This window comes from Taeniopygia guttata, chromosome 2 (assembly GCF_048771995.1).
Source record: "Taeniopygia guttata chromosome 2, bTaeGut7.mat, whole genome shotgun sequence".
NCBI lineage: Eukaryota > Metazoa > Chordata > Aves > Passeriformes > Estrildidae > Taeniopygia > Taeniopygia guttata.
Window position 1 is genome coordinate 52,999,385 of NC_133026.1, and position 19,150 is coordinate 53,018,534.

Below are 19,150 nucleotides of genomic sequence, written 5' to 3' on the forward strand. Positions count from 1 at the left end.
CTTCCATTGTACAACAGGAGATCTTGACAAAAGTGAGTTGGGGAGTCCCCAAAGTGAGCTGCTTTAAGTTGTAGTTAAGCTAATGCCATAAAAAAGAAAGCTCTTTTTATGAGCCTTTAGTGAGAAATAAAACCAAGTAAGTTGCTGAGATTGTTTGTAAGACATAGCTCCAATAAGGTGTCATATCTCAATTTCAGTAACAACATGGAAACCTGCTGTTTTATTGCAATGTGTTTTTAGAAACTTTGGGATGCTTCAGGTGGCTACAAGTAATGCTGGAGCTTTAAGCAACAAATGCTTGGATGAGCTCAAGCATTCTGGGTTTTCCTGTGCTTAATATGTTGCATTGCTATCTTGATATGTAATGTCACAGATGGTAATATTAGTCATGAAAGAACAAAGAAGCCAAGTCCACAGACAAATTAAGGTGGTTGAAAGGCAGAAAAAAAGAAAGAAAATGGAGGGAGCAGTGAATGCCTACAGCAAACAGATTTTGTTTTAAAGATTCTTCATACAAATTTAACACCTTCTGGAGATATATGTGTCAGCAAGAGTAGCCATAGAAGGCTGTAAATCTTCAACCTGGCTTGTATCCACTGCAAAAAGTAGTGTGGTGAAAAGGAATATTCTTGAACATGAATAAATGAATTTAATTTAACAATGGGCAGCTCACCCACAAATTCCCATGCAAACCAGTGGTGGCTTTTTTTTTTTTTTTTTCCCTCTTAACTACACAGCCCTTTTCCAAGAAGAAGATACAGAATGTTTTCCTGATGTCTTATTGCACCTTTCAAATGTCTTTTTTAACCATTTGTATACAGTCCACATTACCTATCATGAGGGAAACACTCATAAAGCAAACGGAAGTATGAAAAGAAACAATAATGTAGTGATTGAAGGCTAAAGTTAATGGACACGTTATAAAGCCCATGAAATTACATTCACTATGCAGAATTATGGAGGAACTGTTCCAGCTCAGCACACAACATGCTCACTAGGGCTTTTGCTTCCTAAGTTAAATCTTTCTATGAACAGAGGAAGTAGAGCCCATGTTAAATGAGGTAGCAGACTTCTATGAAAGGAACACACCTCTTGAGCAGTTTCTAAAGTTGAATTTGCAATACTATTGAAAAAATTAAAGTGTAGAACTGTACAAGTGATATTACCCTTTTTATCTCTGAATCACCTAAATGTTCAGGAAGACATTGAGAAAGCTAAGAATTGGTCCAAAGTGCTTTGAACTGATACAACTGTGAAATTTTGTGAAAGAGAATGCAGACATTTCACCGGTAGTAAATGCAAACAGCTTGTCTGGAATTTCAGCTTAAAAACAGATTTCCCACTTTGCTTTTACACTTGTTTGACTCCACAGAGTTTGGAGTACATATCACAACATTTTACAGGAGTTTGATAGTTGAACTCTTAAGAAGGAAGCACAGAAAAAGGTGGCTCACAGGCGTGAGTAAGGCAGTACAAGAGAACAAATCTATTTTTATGCTGAGATGTAGGGAAAATTTCCAACACTAATTTTATTGTGAAATAGAGTCCTCAAATGACGGGTAGGTGCCTATGAGCCTGAGACAGAAAGTTCTGTATATTGGAAGTACACTTCCACTGGAAGGGGAATGCATCATTTAATAGGTCTTTTCCATTTCTATGATACTATAACTTGGGGTTAATCCAATGTGTAAAGTAAAAGGAAAAATATAGTGAACTTCTGCATCCCTTTCATAAAGCACTTGACCTATCTTGGCATATACAGGCATATATATTGAAGCTATTTTGTTTTAAATATTTTACTATTTGGAAGGAGATTTGATCATTCTCCAGAGAATGGAAAAATATAATGAATACAGAAATAATGACAAGTTTTACCTTCTCCCTTTAATGCTATTTATTTTATAATCCAGATTTGACAGTCTTGCTACCTTGCTTGGATTTCCCTGAAAAAGCAACAGCCAAGTAAGTTGCATTGCACAGGAATCTTCCTCACATTCATCACATGTCAGTTTCATTCTCTGTATCCAATGCTTTTACATATCCGTAAAGCAGAAAGTCAGAATTTCATTTATTACTTTGTTTTACGCTATGTGTAAGGGGTAAGACAGAAACCTACAGTCACTCCTCAGCTACTGCACTAACTTGAAAATACACAGATGTTTGGCCCATTCAAAGCTTTCTATTTAATTGAAAGTCCAGTATGTGGCCAAACTTTTTCAGACTAAATAGTTTCATTAACATTTAGCAGAGACATATTTTACAGAAATAAACTCAAAGGGTTTACATGGTTACAGTGATTGTTTCTGAGTGATTTTTGGGCAACATAAATGTGGTCTCAGCCTTCCTGAAAAACAAAAATTCAGGACAATTAATCTTTGTTCAGCTGCAAATGTATTGCAATCAGGTAACACAACATAAAAGTCCACTCCATGGGGTGTTTTTTCAACCTTCTAGATGCATAGGCACAAAATTTTACTGTTCAAGGCATTAACACCAGAGGATCCCCTGCCTCCCAACATTCTCTCTAATTTATGTAATCTGCACAGTTGGGCTAACTCTGATATATTTTCCCAGACCACCAATCTTGTTAAATATAATTCAGCATAATAAAAAGCATGAAGGACTTCTTCTGCTCCAGGAAAAACTTCAATCCTTGGACATCAATGTTCATTTCTATTTAGGATTATACTTCTTTCCAATGAAAAGATAGATTTTAAATCTTATTTTTCATAAGAACAAAATACTTAAATGAACATGGATAAATACCCTTATTTCCCTTCACATTAGGATGTACAGTTTGTAACAATTGGATTCACATCCATATCTGAAGATGTGGAAGCGTGGAAAAGAGTTTTTATGTATGGATATCCAAGCAATGCAGATTTATGAAAATTTTTCAGGGAAAAAAAAAAGAAGTAAAAAATTAAGGACAAGAAATAAAAATCTTAAAAAAAAAGAGATGGTTTTGACTATCTTGTGGTGTCAGAAGCATTTATTGTGTTGATGGCCAGCTGACTGTTTAGCACAGGTAGGGGGACATGGCTCTAGTACCATGGATCCTAAACCCCATAATACTGTAGTAGGATATTTCAGTAAGTTCAAGAAATAGTCCTTCTTTAGTTTAAGAGTGAATACTGTTACAGGTCTGAAGATTAGGTGCCAGAATTAGCAGTACATGGGAGAGTCTTGTTAGAGAAAATGTTCTTACAGTGCACAAAATATAGTTGTCCTCTATAAGGTCTACTCTAGGTAGTAAAGAAGGTTAATGTTGTATTTTTGACATTTCAGGATTTGATATATGTGAAAAACATCCTAAGGATATCATCTTTAATGTTCCAAATTGTAGATAATTTCCTTTTTTTGAAAGAGATTCAAGCCTTCTGTTTAGGCATTTGTGTTTATTTGCGGAGAATTCATCCCACTGGTTAGACTGTATTAGTAAAATAATGGCCTTAAAAGTATACATAAAATAAAAAAAATACAAAACAAAAACATCAAACTCCACAACATCTTCTACTTTACTTTTCCTTTTTTTTTTTTCCTATTGGGAACTACAGAGAAATATTACTTCATTTACTCATTGTTTATAGTCTACATGGTCCCAGAGGGCATATTGATCCTTTTCTCTTCCTTGGAATGTCTAAGATTAAGGATCTGCTTTGTTTATCTGACATGACACTCATAACCCCAGAGACAGCATGGCATAAACAGCATCACCTCTCCATTTCTCTGCTATTTCAGCATCACCTTGAGGAACAATGGAAAACATGGGACTGTGAAAACACATAGACCAAGGAACTTTCTGAACTTTATATCATTTATCAACTCACCAGTGAGGTCACAAGATACAGACAGGTTGCATGATTTTTCTTGTTGACTATCCTGACAGGCCAAAGAGGTCAGTTGCCAGCCCACAAAGCTATGCAAGAAAGGTACCTCTGCATGCAATTCTTCTGTATATGTCTCAGTGTTTTTCTTTTCTTTCAGCAGACAGTACACACAGAGATAGGACATATTCTCCACCAGAAGCAGGACAGTTTCTCTTGATAATAAAAATTATTGTTCTTGTCTGAATTGGGTGGGAACAATGCCAGACACTTTGAGCGCCATGATGGGACACTTGATGTCTGTGGAAGGGGTAGTGCCCAAAAATCTTAATAAATTGTGTCCTGAGCAGTCATTGCCTTACGACTTCCCACTCCTTTTTGATACCAAAACCAGTCTGCCAAAAAAGCTCCCTTTTGCCCATTTTTCTCCCTAGTGTCTGTATTTTTGTCTTTCTTCACATCACACACAGATGGAGTGGACACAGAAGGAGGAAGATAAGCTATTCCAAGTAGATATGGCAGCATTTTTGGACCAATACTGTGAGCATGAGACCATAGCATTCTTGCCGTCAACACCTTGAGAGGAACATACAGCAGGTACTAGGCACATAAAATACAGTAATTGCATCTTTTAGGTGCATCAGGAAAACCCTGCTGTTCTCCCCCATAGAGAACAAGATACTACAGACTTCTAAGCTGTGCTGGAAAAAGTTCAAGCCTTTAGCTGTTTGATTATTTTTAATCAATGTCTTAAGAAGCTAGAATATTTTTTACTGTTTTCTCCAGCATGGACAGCTGGGATTTCTCTCACTAAGAGAAGGAATTACTTTGACAGCATTGGAATGCTATCTGTCTAGAGGAATCATCAGATTCGAGGTTTTGTTGTTTCAATATTGATCCCTCCTGCTCTAGTCCATAAAGGTGCTAAACAAAACATTGTTCATTGCATCATTAGATTCTTCATCCTCTTTTCTCTCTGCACTCTATTCTCTCACTAAATTGAACAGGAGAGGGAAACGAAGCTAAGAAAATGCTCTAGAAAAATATTCAGGATAGATTTTTGGCAAAGAAACCATATTGCATGCTCCACATTTCTGATTATTAACTAATGAACCTAGCTTGGATTTAAGCAGGAGAATGGACTAGATGACCCTCTGAGTCTGCTGAGGGTCATTAGTCTGCTGTTCCACATGATACAAAGGACCCTGTACTTCACAGAAGTATGATGGGCCTGTGTTCTCCTGAAGATATCAGTCTGTGAAATGATTCAGCAAGGGACATGAAAGGTTACAAGACGTAGCAGGTCCAAGGCCCTTTCTGACATCTGGCTTTTTCCACCCCCAAGCCCCCTGGATACCTGGAGAAAAAGATGTGGAGAGATATAGTTAAAGGCACAGCAGTTGATACAGGCCGTAAAAGACATCAGAGGTGTCACAAGAAGACAGACTTGAATAGTTTTGGTATCTGCATTGTGTGGCAATTCATCCATGCATTTGGGCACAACCTGTTGCACTTTTTCCCTGTCGCAAGACCTTTTTCAAGGGAGGGTCCGGCTGACCTGCAGCTGTGGCTTCCACAGCTCTTTCTGTCCTGAGGGGTGATGAGGTCTAAGGAAAACCCACCTGGCTGAGGCTGTCAGCTGAGGGAACATTTTTGACAGATCAGGGCCAACCTCCATGCTGAGACTCTCAACAGAAGAGGAAGCAAAAAGCACACATGGTTCATGGGCTTTTGGCTTTTCTTGGCCTAACTTGATCCCTGAAGTCTGCAGGAAAGCAGAGCTGAGGAGGCAAACTTCTCCAAAAGTAAATGCCGCCTGGGGACTTGGCTGGGAGTTAGACAGACATGTCGCAGAGCCAAAGTGTAAATCTAAAATTTTGAAATAAAGTTTGGAATTTTCCTCTGAAAAGCCTGGCCACCAGGAGGTCTGTCTGCAATGCCAATGCCAGAAGAGGCAGAAAAAACTGGACTGAACTTCAACAAGCAAGATATTCCCTGATTGCCAGTGATCAACATGCCTGGCTTCAGTCCCACTCCTTGAACACACTACTACTAAAAAATACAGGAGTTCAGTGGGTGGTAAGTCTGCTTTTCACTCAGGAACCCCTTAGGAGTCAGTTAGGAGCAGCACATAGGTCTCAGTAGCAGCAGAGGCTTGTATAGTTGAGAAAACAAAGTTGAAAACAAACAGCTGCATAATGTATTGCAGTAAGGCTTTCACAGCAGAGATAGTGGGTCATAAACAAGTCCCCCAGTAACTGGAAATTATCCAACAAGGCACAAGGCCTAAAAAGAACTATTTGTTTTTTTACTCTTCATGAGATGAAATGCACACTGCAGGAAAATCCCGTGCAAATCAACATAGCGTCATGGAAACCACGAGACCATCAATAAAAGTAATAAATGGAAAGGGTTATAATAATATATACTTAGCACTTTACATTTTCAAAGTGCTGACAGGACATTAATCCTCAAAATACCCTTGTGAGGGCAAAAGAAGATTTAACATTTTGAGATGGGGTTGTGAAATGATTTTTGGTCTCAAATTGATCTGACCTGACTTCTATTCACTAGAATCATACTACTCAAAACTAAATTGGAATATAGTATTTTTACACCAGATAGCATGATGCTTCATTGTTTCTCCTGCTCTGAATATGAGAAGCAGAGCCCAGTCAGTGTTTTCTAGAATACATGTTAATGCCATCAGTGTAAAACTGCTTTCTAAGCTCAATTCTTCCTCTCAGCTTGGGCCTAGTCTTTACTATCACTGGAGAATTTTATTACATTCCATTACTCAGTTAACCTTTTTCTCCAATTAAATAACTATGCAAAACATAGCTGCCAGAAATTCATATACCAAAACATGCAGATTAGCCATTTCCAATGAACTGAGAGAACTGCCTCCAAGACAGCCAGAAAGGAAAACAAGAGAGCATAAGTTGTGTTTTATAACTTCAAACGACTGCTTTTATCTTCCACAGATTATTTGTTCAACTGCAGTTTTGAATTAGCCCTGCCTCTCCTTAAGCTCAGGTCAGGGACAGGGGATGGGAAGTGCTTTCAGTTGTTCAGTTTGTTGCACATTTTTCCTCCTATTACCAGTTGTTTTCATTGGGGCATTGATAATTCTACTATCTCTGTTACTGTTCATGATCTCAGTAAGTCAAAATGTCAAAAATGCTGTATACTCCTGTGTAGCTGTGCAAGATGGGTTTCATTAATATCATATGAAATTAAGTAGTTTTCTATAAATAATGGATCTGTGTCAAAAGCAAAAAGCTGGGAAAAAGAAATGATGTAAGGAAAAAAGATCCAAACTTAAGTCTTCAAGAGAAATTTTAGAAATGATTGATCAAAACCAAAACTAGGAGAGGTGAGTTGGTGGCTGCAAAAAAATGAAAGAGGATGAAAAGGTAGAGATTTAGAGATTACACAGACAATGTACTCCCTAAATATATGGAATAACCAGCAGTCCAGTGCATATATTTGGCCCAGCTTTATGATATTTTATGTTCTGCCCACATAACTTCAAAACTGAATGAGAAACTATTTGAGAAGCAGGTTTTTTACAAATACTGAGAATGATAGCATGCACTGTTCAAAACTCTACTGTGTAAAATAACAGAGCACGAATGTTCACAATCAGTACAATACATAACAAAAAAAGATTTTAAAAACCCAACGTTTATGGTGGCACCACATGAGATTTCCTGATAAAGGAAAGACTTGCTACTGAAACTCTTTTTCAGAATTTATTGGAACATTCTTCTGGGAAAATAAGTCTGAACTAAGCAATGCTTTTCTTTAGAATCATAGACATACATTGCATAAAACTGACATTGACAAACCATGAGAAGGATGCATAAACAATATCTTAGTAGCAGGAATTGTGGAATGAATATGCGCTGTTGAACTGTGGCACAGTGGATTGTGGAGGCTTATGGGAGGTGCATACATGGGAACCTAGGAGAGAGGTGGAGATTGTAGTTAAGTTCTGTCACATCTTGCTAACCTGAAGATTCCTAAAAGCATCTGTAACATTCTGCAGAAGATTTAATTAGTAGTGATACTGAGAGGTTAAAGGTGTTTGGAATGACCAACCACTTCACATCAGGTATTGGGAAATCACCTCAGTGAGCACAATCCAGCAAGCTAAATGTCCTGACATTTGGACATTTGGCCCAAAATTTCCTTTCTATCATCAATTAGATTAAAAGCAATGAGAATTCTGTCTGTACACAGACTGTAGTAAAAGATTTCAGTGACCCAAGCAGATCTCAGATAATAACTACAACTCTAATTCCTCCAAACTATGAGTTCAGAAGTTTAAGCTGATACAGACAGTGTGTTTTGCCATTGTAAGCTCTCTTTTCTGCTTATCTTTATATTTTATGCTATGCTTATTACAGTGGTATTTCTCCTAGCCTACTCTTCCCACAAAACACTCTTGCCAAACTCCTAATGATCCATTCCATGTTTTGATGTAAAAATCCTCATGCAAGACATGATAAACACTAGTGCAATTAGCTGGACCACCTGCCCCATTCCACCTACTTGCCTGACAGTACAGGAGATATCACCACATCAACAACAACTAACAAATCTGGATCAAGACCCAGACCAATAAGATGCCCTTCCACAGACTTCCAATTATGTTTACTTCTGGCTACTGAATAAGACAACTTCCTTCGTTCACCCTATTAGTTTCTCCCAGAATGTATTTAAAACTAGAATATAGAAAAGCTTCCCTTAAAACTATCCCAGAAAGATGAAATTTAAAAAAAACACACCAAAACATATAAATTACAGAAAATAATGAGCTCTTCAACCAGACTGACATAGGGAAAATGCAGACATTCCTTTGCAAGAAAGGACTTCTATTTTGTGGCAAAACTGAATATATAACTCATGCTTTCTACTATGCAAACCTTAATCACTAGACATAATGCCTATGCATATTTGAGGTTTTATGTTATCCAGGGGATAGAAAAATATAACCAACAAAAACCAGACATTCCTTGCTTCAAGATGGAAGTACCTATTACTGCTTTAAGAGGGAACAATTAAAGATCTCCTTCCTTGAAACTGTTCCCAGAAAAAAAAAAATATTAGCACAGCTACACCAACTTGTTTGGAAAAAAAAGAGGAATTGAACAGAAAAATATAGGCACATAAGAAAAATATAGGGTCTCCCACTTACTACTTATGGTAAAAATATGGTTATTACTGCACTTTGTATACTTACCCAGTTATTGCTAGTATCAGTGAAAAGACTTTCACTGCTTTAAAGTATATAAATCTGAATCAGGAAAATATTTTAAAGTACAGAGTTTTAAGAATTTGCATACTTTCACTGATTTTAATAAGAATCTATGACAAGCATTAGGCTTCCACCTAAGAATCCTGCAAACCAGGAGCCATAGTGAATGATTTATTTAAGAAAATAATGTAAATAATACTCATATAAGGCTGAGTACTGTAAAATTCCATGGGTATTCTATTATGGGCTAGCTAATGCAAGCCTAATTACTGTATTTTCAATACTTGCTGGAGAATCTATGTGTGTAATGCTATTTAGATTTATGCAAGAAGTACTTAAGAGGATTATAATGATATTATTTAACATAGCACTGTAAATACTGGATCCACAGGCATGTTATCTTTATGTCTCTGTTACCATAGCACTGAAATCATGGAACAAATTAAAAAGCGCTCATGACAAAACTCTAGAAAAAATCTACCTCAAGTGAAATATTTACTTTTATCACTTTAGAAAAAAGTATGAGCAGAGTACTTAGCACTGTTGGATCTGAAAATTTTGTTCAGCAACCAAATCCAAGGTTTTTTATCATTAAAAAACAGTGGGAAACAATACTTTCACACATAATTTTTTTTTTCATTTCCTAACTATAGTAATTACATTAAATATATACTTAAATTGTCTAATTTTTGCAAAATCTTCTTATATTATTAGTTGCTAAAATACGGTAATTGAAAAATTTGTGTATATGGTGCTACTTTTTGTAGACACAATATACACCTCTGGGAGATTAATTCCAAATTCATTCACCAGAAAACTCATTGTTGCATCTTGATTTCTTGTTTCCAGTCAATTAAAGTTGCTCTCTTAATATCAAATTAGGACCATTTCTCTAATAATCACTAGAAGATGAGTGCACTCACATTGAGGCCAAGGAAACTGGGCTACAGAAGGGAGGAAAACCGTGCCCAGTGTTGGATCATGTGGTTTTCCCTTTGGACCCAATATCTTGCAGATATAAATGGAAGAAAAGTGTAATTTTCATAAAATTATAGAATGACAAAATTATTTGAATGATTAGAATTATTTGGGTTGGCTGAGACACTAAAAATCATCTAGTTCCAAACTCCCTGTCATGGGCAGGGATACCTTTCCTTGACCAGGTTACTCAAAGCCCCATCCAGCTTGGCCTTAAACACTTCCAAGATGGGCAACCTCTTCCAATTTCTCACCAACCTCACAGTGAAAAAAAATTCTTCCTTATATACAGACTAAATCTACCTTCTTTACCCTCTTTCAATGTAAAACCATTGCCCATTGTCCTGTCACTACAGGCCTTGGAAGAAATTTTCTTAAAAGTCCCCTTTAAATATTGAAAATACCCCAGTAAGGCCTCATTCACTGTGTAACTATTAGCCAGATCTGAAAATATATAATATATAAAATATAAAATATATAACATATATATATATAATATATAAAATATATATATATAATATAAAATATATCTGAAAAACAAAAAAAAACAAAAAAAACCAAACAAAACAAAACAAAAACAAAACAAAACAAAAACCCCAAAACCAAAACAAAAAACCCCAACATTTTTTCAGTTTCCCTTAAGTGAGCTGTTTTTGCATAATTTATGCTAAATGAAGTGTTCTACAACTCATGATGGACTGTTTCATAAAAGGAAGGGATGTGCTCACCCCTCTGATCAGTTCACATCTGATGAGACAACCTGACAACCTTCACCTACCAGCATCAACAGTGCTATAGCTTACCAATATTTGTTTCTAAATGCCTATCCTGAATGCAATCACCAGGCAAACTGTGCCAAGAGATTTTACTCCTTTATAAATATGAATGGCTGAAAGGAATATGTCAACAATAACAAAAAATTCCATGCACTTTTTACAAACTGGGATACTTTTGCAGATGACATAAATCTTTTGTTCTACAGTGGATTGCAATTATCTAAACAAAAGGATTACAACTGCCAACTGATTTTTTGTAGTAATACTGAAAACTGACAGAAGTTTCAGTAAGAGATTTGCCAGTTGGCACAATAAAGTAGGGAAACCCCTCCAACAGGCCGCACATGATAGAACTCCTCCCTCCCAAAAACACAGAAGCTGCAACGCTTACGTGGGTCTTTCTGCTTTTCTCTTCTTTACTTTGAGGCAGCATCCACAGCTTAAATTCAGATCCTCAAAAGCCTGCTCTTGTTAATAGTGCTACAAATGCAGAACAAATATGATTGTGTGAGTGGGCATCAAGATAATTACTTGGAAGAGAGGGCAAACTGAAAATAACTTGTTTTCCTAATTCATGTCTCATAACTTAATCTCAAATTCAGGGTAAAGCACCCCTTCCATTCCCCATGTGCATCCTGTGAGATGGCTTCCACTATGATGCACCATCACAGTCAGCCCTGGGAAACTCACGTGAAATATTTGGAGCTACCTCAGAAGAGAGAAGGGTGGCATGGGTCTGCTTAATTTCAGAAAATGGCAGTGTTGGAATTACAGTGTGGTGACAGGACTCATCAGAAGAATTTATTTCCATACTATGGGCCTGTGGCCTAATGAATTGGAAAATATTTGCCTATGTTCTCTGGTTATGCTCTAAATTAAACTAACACCTTTTATTAAAAATGTCAATTTTATGAACTGAAATACACAACATGCTATTGCCTCATTGATAATGTGAATTTCCTTGTAGTTCTGTGTATAATAACAACATTTTTTCTTGGCATTCATGTGGGCTGTAAGTTCTCCTCACATCAAACTCTTATGCCCTGAATGGTGCATTAAGTGCACTATCTAGACTGTTTCTATGTAACTCAACAAGTATATTGTATAATGCTAGCAGGATTATATTGCTAAGATGTATAGAAAAATAGAGATTGCATTCTTTCCTGTTTACAGTGCCTAAAAAAAACCCCAGCCTTTTGCCTATTCTTTTAAGTTCCAGCTGATCACGTGAGGACCTCTTCCAGTTTTCAAGAACAAGGATGACCCTGGAAATTATAAGGCCTGTTGGTGTCTCTGCAGTCACCAGTAAAATTATGGGGAAGATTATCCTGAGAGAGAAAATACCTGAAGGACAATGAAGTCATTGATCACAGCCATTGGTTCCATGAGGGGAAAGTCCTACTTGAAAAACTGAATTTCATTTTATGACAAGGCAACCCACCTACCTGATCAAGGGAAGCCAGTTGATGTAATCTTTTTGGATTTCACTAAAACTTTCAATACTGTGTCTCACAGGATCCTTCTGGACAAAATCTCCACCCCACAGCTGGATAAACGCATCATGGGGTAGGAGAATGACTGGCTCATGGGTCAGGCACAAAGGGTTACAGTGAATGGAGTGACTTCAGACTGGAGACCTGTTACTAGTGGGGTTCTGCAGGGCTCCATCCTTGGCTCTGTGATCAACATCTTCATAAATGACTTGAATGCAGCACTAAGACACACTAAAAGTTTTTCAATTACAGCAAATTGGGAGAAATCATCGAGTCCCTCAAAAATATGGATGCTATTCAGAGAGACCTGGACAAATTAAAGGGCTGGGTAACCATCAATCATATGAACAAAGAGAAACACCATGTTCTGCACCTGGGATGGGGCAACCCTGGATGTATGGACAGACTGGGGAAAAAATACTAGAGACCAGCACTACGGAAAGGGACCTGAGGCTCCTGGTTGAGGGTAAGTGGAATGTGAGTCAGAAGTGCCCTGGCAGCCAGGAAGGCCAAGTGTGTCCTGGATACATCAGGCACAAGATCTCCTGCAAAGCAAGGGAAGGGATTGTCCTACTCTGCCCTGCACTGGGGCTACCTCACCTCAAGTGCTGGGGGCAGCTTTGAGTGCCACAATATAAGAAGGATATTGAGCTGCTAGAGAGTGTTGAAAGGAGGGCTAGGAAGATATGAAGGGCCTTGAGTGGAAGCCACATGAGAAGAGTCTGAGGTCACTTGGTCTGTTCAACCTGGAGAAGAGAATGAGGGGAGACCTCATTGGAATCTACAACTAACTCATGAGTGGCAGACACTGATTTCTACTTTATGGTGCTCAGTGATAGGACACCAAGGGAACATTATGAATCTCTCTCAAGAGAGGTTTATGTTGGATTATTAGGAAAAGATTTTTCACTTGGAGAGTGTTTGGGCACTGGAACAGGCTCCCAGGGAAGCAGTCACAGCCCCAAGTTTGGCAGACTTCAGGAAGTGTTTAAACAATACTCTGAGGAACATGGTGTGACTCTTGGGGTGTCCTGTGCAGGGCCAGGAGTCATACTTTGATGATCCTTGTGGGTTCCTTCCAACTCAGGATTTTCTATGATTTTATTGTTAACACACATTTTCATTCAACTAGGTCTTTCATTCTTGGGTGTCTTAGAGGAGAGAGGACTACATGGGGATTTTCAAGGATCTAATGGAGGATAACAAAACTTTGCCTGTGCATGGTCCCTTCCTCTGACTCCATGCCACTCAGAAGAAAGAAGCATGAACTGTGGAAATCTGGCCCTAAAGGGCTTATTGCAGCATCTGCTGGAGATCTTCCAAAGAGTAATGCTACCCTGCGGTGTAAAGAAATGGTTTGATAGCACTCCCTCTTAGCTTGGAAAGACAAAGGCAGCAAGAAGAGATTTAATTCATACTTCAGAGACTTACAGTTGTGCTCTTCTAATGAAGTGGTCTGACTCTGTTAGCTTTTCTTGCTAAAAAATATAAAAACTGATAACATATTAACAATGTTCTTATCGGTGGCTCAGGAATGACCATATTCTGTGCCTGAGATTTGCCTAGAGCTATATTAGTCTCAATAGTCAAGTAATAAAATCCAGACAATTACATTCTAGAGTGGGCTAAAGGAAAAGTGAAACCAGCAGCATTACAAGTCATGAAATATTTATTTTCTAAATTCCTATTTCCTTAAATAGATTCAATGGAAATTCTGGCAAGAATCAATTTACATCAAGTGATAACAGGGTGAAATGTTGTTCTCACAGAAAACAAAATGATCTCGTAAGTCTCCAACTATCTGGACTAATTTTGAAGTAGCTGCCAAAACCTCTGCAGCTTCCTGAAAAAAAACATTATTACTTATGGTATGCATGTCTAGTGCTCATGCAGCTTAACCTGGACATTCCGCAGCACAGGAATGGAAAATCTCTGATCACAAATAGTCATGGAATTTTTCAGTGTTTGCTGCATACTGCAGGTATGACAGTAAGAAACACACACCATGCAGAGAGGTCTCTCAACATGGGAATTCTGTTCCCCTTGTGAAGTGCCTTTCTCCTCCCCTGCCAACTGATTAAATTTTTTTTACCACTTTATATTTTTGTTTCCTCTTCCCTCCTCTGCTCACATCAGTTCCTAAGATAATTTTAGAGAAAAAGTTTTCCTTTTCCTCCATACACTTTATGCAGATACACAGATCCACTCATCTGCCACTTAATGGTGTTTAAATTGGTGGTGTTATACCAGTGTAAAGGTGGTGTGAAAGGGCAATTTGGCTCCATCTAGTCTTCATCTGTTCAAGCTCATACTAGCACACTGAGTTCCAAATAATTAGGAGCTTCTCTCCAGCTGGTGTTTTGGTAAAAAAGGTGGTTGAGCAACCAGTCTGGATTTTCCAGATCTGAAAGAGTCTGAAGATGCCTTGAACATTACATACACTTTCCTAATATGTTTTCAGTGTCAGCTATAGCACAGCAGTGGGTGGAATGACAAATAAGTATTCTTTGGGAATGAATTGCCACTGTCAGGGTTCAGAGGAGTTCAGAGCATTAAATTTATATTTATTTACTAGGGTTTTTTACTGTTTACCAGGATTTCTCTCCTGTCCAATCCATTCAACTATATACAGAGAAGAATAGTTTTGTTGCCAGACCTCTCTTGGATTATATCTTCTATGAAGTTTGCACACTAATGAAGAAATAGAGGGACTTTGCGTAATAGTTTGCACATTCAGGTTCCACTTCTGGTCCTGTTAGTGATCTGCTGTGCCACCCTTCAATGTGACTTTTTTGGAGACAGTGTGAAGCACAAGGTTAGTGGTGTGCATATAATGTAACTTAACATTACTAATTAGATTTATTTCTTTTTAAACTAAGTGTTATAATTCTCTTTAATAGGTTGTGAAACAGCAAATGGATAAGATGTCAAATATGGTCACCTCTCAACCTCTCCTTAATAGCATATTTTTAAAGTGAGAATGGAATATGAGGGCTTAAACCATTCAAGGGAAAACTTAGCATGCCATTACAGAGGTTTCTGGATATTATAACTTTATTTCCATTGGACTTACTTCCAAAAGTTCAGGTGGTTTCTGTTAACAGCTAGAGCATAGTGAAGATTTCTAACTTAATCATCTGAAAGACTATTTTAAAGAATAACATTAATAAGTATCACCAGCTTCTTGCTCAGACTAAAAAGAACTTATTCTTTTAATACAATGAACTCCAGAGTTGGATTTTTTCCTGTCTTCTGCCTCCTCTTTTCTTCATTTCCTTGGGTTTCACACATATACAGTTACAATTAGTTATGACTCAGACCAAGGTGGTTAACACTGTACTATTAATATAACCTTTCTGGGGAATTATAAACTACTTTTGCATTCATAGGTAGCAATATTTATCCATGCATTATTCATCAGGAGATGATGAGCTGGATAGGGAAGATTGTATTAGTGTGGATAAATTAAGAACAGATGAATACCTCACCTTAAAAATCAAACTGCACATAGATTCCTTTTCCTTTTGGATTCTTTAAAGGGTTCTTTCCCTTTTCTCTCCTCATTTCTTTAGTTATTTATATAATTCTTGTTCTTCTCTCTCTGCATTTCCAAGCTTCATTCAATTACAGCATTATGGGAGGAAAACTGAAACAAGAAGCATCACCATTAAAATCACAATAACAACAGAATTAAAAACATCAGATATTTTAATTGCTTGATTAAAACAACTCCCAGAATTGTTATTTGCACTTCCATCATTTATCTGGATGGAAAACTGACTGTAGTTCATTGCATGCTATTCAGATATAAAGAAATAACAAGATTTTTTTCCCACAAATACATTAGACAGAAAACTTCAGTGCAGCTAAACTAAATTATTGTCTATAACTAGGGCTCACATAGCCCTTGCACATCACATCTTTGAACATACAGAAAATAAAACTGCACCTGAGTTCATATACAAGTACTGAAATGGCACTCCTTAGATGATAAAGAACCAGGAGTACCATAGAATCACAGAACAACATTAAACACCAGTTTCAGAACAGCATAGCTTAGTGGTAGAAGAATTTATTTAGACATGTTGTCTCATTCACAAGAATAAAAAAAAATGGGAATTAATTTAAATGATGCTCAGGTCATATCCCTAAATTGACACTAGTTGTATTAGAGCATAGCCTCAACAGGGGTTTATAATCTTACTAAAAAAACACACGTACACATGCATACAAAGACCCCAAAACTTCAAGGTCTTGACCAGTTGACATAACCTATAAAATTATGTTTAACAATCCATCAAACAATCATTAATGTACTATTCATTTAATTTTAAATGAAAAGGCATTAGGTCTGATGAAAAAAAGAGGCAATACTTTTAATCGGCAGTAAAATTTCAGTAGGAAAATAGCCTGTGTTTTCAATAAACATTTCAGCACAGTTGCAACTCTCTGATTTAAATATTTGAAAAATTGGAGAGGCTTTTCTATTTATATTATGGATTTCATAAGGGGACCAGGAAATATCTGAATGAAAAATTTTCAGTTTTCCAAACATGTCTAACTGTCATGCTATAAAGAGAAGTATGCTCACTTTCTGATTTATATATAACTAAAACCTTTCCTTTATGTACTATTGCTAGGGTGGGGGTACATCTGGAGGAGGATGAGAATAGGACATTAAGAAGAAATTCTGACGTCACAAATTACTGCAAAAGAAAAAGGAGGTACTGCCCATTTTCAGTCCTTGTTTATTTCCCTTTCCTTCTCATAACTAACTCAGTTCAAAAAGCAGTGTTTTCCTGTATGACATCCACTTCAGATTTCTTCAGCACACTGTGCAACTTTGCATGATACCTTTTTTTTTTATTTTTAATTTTTAGTGAGAAGGTAAAAAAGCAATCCTGTATTGAAACCATGATGTATTTGAAACTGAGTGGTTTTCAATACAATTTAATGGGAAAAGTATAAGCTTGATTATTATTAAGCTATAAATATATAGTTACATATACACACACAAGCACTTCTACACACCCCTTTCTGTGGCTTGGAACAACTGCAAAGGACAGATGGACTTGGGAGGGGTTTCACAAGTACTGCAAAAGGTCTCATGTACTCACTTGTTTACACCAAGTATTTAAAAACACATAAATCAGTCACTTCAGGGCAAGCAAAGCAAAAAAAATGGAGGTGCAAGTGTACAGAAAGCTAATGCATCTGCAGCAGCATATAATAAATTTGAATATAATCTGCTGTACCTCATGCTGCTGTTTACACCATGTTATCCTCCTTACAGCAATGACTTTATAGACATCTAAGAAGAAATGACATATGGTAACAGGAGTATGAAACTGATTTGTAGGACTAAAAGGCCATAACCAAAGAGTTCCTTACGAGTCTGTGATTCAACACAAGAGAAAAGATACCTAAAACTGCCTTGGCTTATTGTCGTACACAAGGCTTGACAAGAACTGAATGCTATAGAGTAAAGGACAGAGCTAAACAGAAGAGCGGGATTACACACACTGAGTGAGAAACAGCATCTGAAAGCAATAAATCCCTTGAGGGTATGTCTCTTTGAAGAGAAAGCCTTTTCCCCCTCCCCAAAAGCCTTTTTAGCATTGCACTGTGTAGGAGAAAACACATGTAATTCCCAGAGAGGCTGGAGGGTTTAAAATTCAATGAAAAGCTCTCATTTATTTAATCATTAAAGAATAAAGTTTACTAGTCAATTCTCAAACCTTTTCCTTCCACTTAGCTCCTGGCAGCCAGAACCCTGGCCCCTGACTACCCAGTAAATCCTTGGCAGTAACGGACCATCCTAAAAGAAAGCAGTGGTAGCACGAGGACAGGTCTATCTACCTGTTCTGTGCAAACACAAGCATCCCTTCCTTCAGAAAACAGTATAGTAAACCAGCTCCCGTATCATTTGCTCTTCTTTTCTTCCCTCTCCAGATGATTTCTATATTCCTCCTATTGCTGAGACTGCAAGTCAGCTAATAGAGCTGTAGCATCAGCATGCTCAGCACTGTACAAAGCAGAAATACTTAACACGCCTGTCTGTCTGTATTTGAAAATGCTGCACTTCCAGCGCATACTTGGATTTCTGCGGCAGGGTGCTGCACACTCCAGAAAGCAGTTGTTCCATGTGAGACCCTCAGAGAACTTTGTGGCATTCCACATATGAAAATGCACATCCTGCTTTTAGCTTAAAGTCAGCAGAGTTTATCTAACCATCAAATTTACAAATCCATCTTTATATATTTGGTGAAACATTTATGTGGTCAGTCAAATGTGTAAGTCCACGAAGTAGTGTAGGAAAGGATCTAATTATCCCAGTTAGTGGCTAGATCCATTCTTCTCCCTTTCTGTGGGGAACAGCTTCCACAAAGCTTGACTTCCCACACTGTGAATGGGAGAGAAGAGGCCTGAAAATTTTACACTTTCACAGTATACTCACTACTGACATTCATCAGGGCTTCTGAATTACAGCTTTCATGTGAAGGCTTTTTGGGGATAAGTTATTTTCTTTTTATTCATCTCTGGATATCTAATTTGAAATTGTGCAAAATCATCTTTCCCCAGGCAATAAAAATAAATCAACATGCTCTCCACTCCCAATATTTTTGCATAATTCAACAATCATCCACACTTCTTTTGTGTGTTTTTGCCAATATAAAAACACTTTTCAGTAATGATGCCACTGGTAAGCATTATACTTCTTGTAAGTTCTGCAGCAATAGGAATCAAGGCATAGCAAAATTCATGGGATGTTCAGATTCATAGGAGATATTAGGCTTTAACTAAAACTGTGCT

General features: G+C 37.3%; 1 long non-coding RNA gene across 2 annotated transcripts in view; it reads right to left on the bottom strand.

The window, feature by feature from the left end:
• Positions 1 to 7,569: 7,569 nt before the first annotated feature.
• The window catches only part of LOC115493727 (uncharacterized), a 79,340-nt gene continuing 67,759 nt past the window's right edge, over positions 7,570 to 19,150 (bottom strand). For both annotated transcript variants that reach the window (XR_012054641.1, XR_003958645.4), the window contains 3 exons: positions 15,826 to 15,983; positions 11,236 to 11,324; positions 7,570 to 7,793 (listed from right to left, as the gene is read on the bottom strand). This is a non-coding gene — a long non-coding RNA (uncharacterized lncRNA). The remainder of the gene's footprint in view (positions 7,794 to 11,235; positions 11,325 to 15,825; positions 15,984 to 19,150) is intronic.